Genomic DNA, 3,844 nt, shown 5'->3' with positions numbered 1-3,844 from the left:
AAAACCAGATCACAGGTAAGCTGGACCACGGACTCTAACCGGGTACTGTAGCTAAGCCTGGACATAAGTAAGCTGGACCACGGACTCTAACCGGGTACTGTAGCCAAAACCAGATCACAGGTAAGCTGGACCACGGACTCTAACCGGGTACTGTAGCTAAGCCTGGACATAAGTAAGCTGGACCACGGACTCTAACCGGGTGCTGTAGCTAAGAATCAATATCCAACCATACGTCGCGGGAAATATCACCAAACCGATTACCATAAATAATCATTTTAGTCCGACCCTCATATACCGCAATTCGCCGAGGAAGTATCCAATAATGAGTAAGCTAGACCACGGACTTTAACCGGGTATTTGTAGCAGATAGAAAAGCAGGGCATTATGGATACAAGGTCATAAGCTGAGTTACCGACTATTAGACTCAAGTCTGCTATATCAATCCACAAGGAGCTGACCGTCCGAAACGACGTCGGAAAAAGTTCTACTGCCCAACGACATCCGAAACCTCGCAAGTCTATGGCAACACTAGTCTAAGCCTAGACTAAGGCCAAACATACTTCAAATCAATATTATCATATACACCACAAAGTATGGATGTTCAATAATATCAAGAGACATGCTGTCATAATCCAACACTTTCCCGAAATAAGGTCTAAGGCAGGAATTATAGAAATTTAGCATGCTCGACACCCGAACCCCTCCATACTCAAGCAAATCAATAAACAAATGTCTAAACATGCTCAATCTCACGAGAGAAAGCCATAGCCTACTTGAAAGTCGACCACGCGTGCTCCAACTCACGGTACCGGATCTTTTCCCCTCCGAACGGTCTCCAAATGCTTCCCCACTAACAAAAGGTTAATCACCTCATCATTACGACTATGTTGACACTAAAATTATATTTTTCGGAGACGGACCCAAAATCTGGTCTAAAACGGGATTGTGGGACCCACAATTGGAATCCCGAAAATGAATCCGTGAAAACGTCCCAAAAACCTTACTAAAGTAATACCCCAAAATTTAGCACAAACAGATGCCTAAAACATAGCAAATCAGCCACAACAATTAAAATGGACAGCCCCTTGATCACCAATTTCTGGAAAAACGAGACCCTTCCAACCCAAACAGATTATACCACGACGATCCTTGCGAAAAACTCTACAAGTTAGCCTCAAGAATGACTCAAAACGGACCTAAGATGATAAGATCTCACATTTCAAAATTCAACAACAATTTATTCCGAACATCACTCTAGCAGTGGCTAAATTCGATTCCTTACCTCAAACGAAGCCTCCCCTCGCGTTTCTGAGATCACCTCTAGATTCCCCACGAAATTCTCTTGAAGTTAGCCTTTTGAAGCACCTAATTTGAACTCAAAATGAAGGAGAAATCTTATGTTGAAGATGAGGAAAAAAAATGGACGAAAATCGTCCTAAAATCTGAAAATTTCCAGATTTCCATCCGCTGCCACGTGGCGCCGCGTGGCTCTGCCACGTCACCGCCGCGTTAAAATTCTACAACCCTTCAAACTTAAATTCCGATGTTTCGGACTCGTTCGGAGTTGGAAAAATACAAACCATATATGGAATCTGATTGGAAACGATATTTTGGACTCAACGGTGAAGGCGGAATTTCCATTTGGAGATCGCTTCGATGAAAAGTGGGTCCCACACCCAGTATCGTTTTGAGCCAGATTCCACAACTACCATCTAAAGCCTCGGGAAGTGAACAAAAGGTCGTTCTAGACTAAAATCGATATTCCGAAGCTAACCTAGCTGTCAGAATTTTCATCTGAGCACGACTTCCAAGAAGGTTGACCAAAGTCAACTTTTCAAGTTATAAAAATCTCCAAAACAGGAAAACGGGCCTAAAACCCAAACGAACGACCAGGCGACCGAACAGTCAGTGCCAGCAAGTCATAAATGACTTGGGGTCGCTACAGGAATGCTCTAAACGATGCAATGAATGCTTTAATTTAAAAATGACCCGGAGGGTCATTACAGATATATTCTCCCTGTATGGGGATGTTGATTTAATAAGCTTAATTTCTTATCCTTCTGTTGGTAAACATGTTTAAATAAAATAAGACAGATCCATATTAGCTCTATTCATATACAATATGATTATAAGGATGATGGGTGGTTTAGAGTTTATAGATATTTTTCAAATCTTTGTTCATATGATTGAATGAATAAAGTAAAACTCTAGGAGAGAACTTTGAATAGTACTGCTCAAATGAACAGTCGTGTGTTGTTTGTGAATCTCAAAGTAACATGCTTAACAACGTATTATTATTCAATATGTTCTAATGTTTATCGCATGACTTATGTATATATATTAGTAAGCTTCAGATTATCCTCGCTAACTATTTCTTCTTTTTTTTTTTAATTTTTTCACATGTACACCGGAGTCGAAGAGTCTCACTTTAAGACTCGACGTCCCCGCAAGACTCGAAACATGCATTACCTCTTCATTTGTGTTTATCGCCCTAGAAACTCCATCCGAACATAAATGAATGAGGGGCTGGGAGGAAGTGGCGGATATCCCCCTTCCCTATCCTTACTATTTTGTTTTATGTATCACTTGTGCGTTTTTATTCACTTTTAACTATTGTTTGTTATTAACCTCTTATTACTTGTTGCATATGACATTTTGTGTAGTATGCTAGTAGTAACTTATTTTATCGAGTAGATTAGAGTTTAAATTTCTTGACATAAAAGAATAGTAGTAATACTTTTCTTAAAACTTAAAATCTATCTCATTCTTTAATCTGTCCCCTTTTTATGATAAATAAGCTCTCTAAAATTAACTGGCTTCGTTAGACTCTCTTTTACTACTTCTAATACTTCATTTTTTTTTTTGATAAAAAATTCTTTTACTTACCAACTCAAATGAAGGCATCACTTATTTTCCAACAAACAAGTTTAAATGTTTTAAAAAACTATTTTCCTTTTGCACGTTTTCAACAAGACAAATTTTCACAAGAAATGACTTTAAATTTTTCTAACATTTAGCATTTTTACATAAATTTGACTTTCTTACACTTAGCCTAATTAATCAATTAAGTTTGGCCGGTTAACCATTTTTTAGTGGATCTTAAAGGGTGCCTAACCCCTTCCCTTTAGATTAGTTGAACCCTTACATAGAATCCTAAGTTTAGTAGACCTTAAAATGAAGTTAACTTTAGAACATAACTTTAATCAATGTAGGTGTCCTAATTCACCATAATAATTAGGTGGCGACTTCTTAAATTAGTCAATTAACTTTAGAAATTTCCAAAATGTTGTACACTATTTTGACCCGGTTAAAATGGGGTATAACAATGCCTTGTGCCATTTTAGTAAAACTTCATGAACATTGACATATTAGACATATTATAGAACATAACCAACATATAAGACATTAACCACATTATAGACATACTCAACATTTTCACCACGTAACTCATTTCATCATCCAAGGACCATTTTCTAAAGTTACCCTAAGACACACTTGAGTGAGACATGAAATAGCCGCCCATACAACCTCTTCATACACACCTAAATGTTCCTCAAGGCTACCATAGACAAGAACCATCATGCTTCAAGGTAACATACCAAGTAACTCACTTCATTAACATAAGCTATTCATTCAACAAATCATTTAGACAAAAAGTCAACATTCTTCTTGTAAGTCATTTAGGACACAATCATGCATTTAGGGGACTTCACACTTTAGTCATATAGACTTAGAGAACTCACTTTAGCACCTTCAAAGGCTACTCGTGCCATGTGTAGATAGCATCTCATACTACTACCTACACGGTGTAGAACCTATCAAGTAACTAGAGTTCACATTAAGG

Source organism: Solanum stenotomum, chromosome 9 (genome assembly GCF_019186545.1).
Source record: "Solanum stenotomum isolate F172 chromosome 9, ASM1918654v1, whole genome shotgun sequence".
In the NCBI taxonomy this organism is placed as follows: Eukaryota; Viridiplantae; Streptophyta; class Magnoliopsida; order Solanales; family Solanaceae; genus Solanum; species Solanum stenotomum.
The sequence above is the reverse complement of the archived record's forward strand: the minus strand, read 5'-3'. Positions refer to the sequence as shown.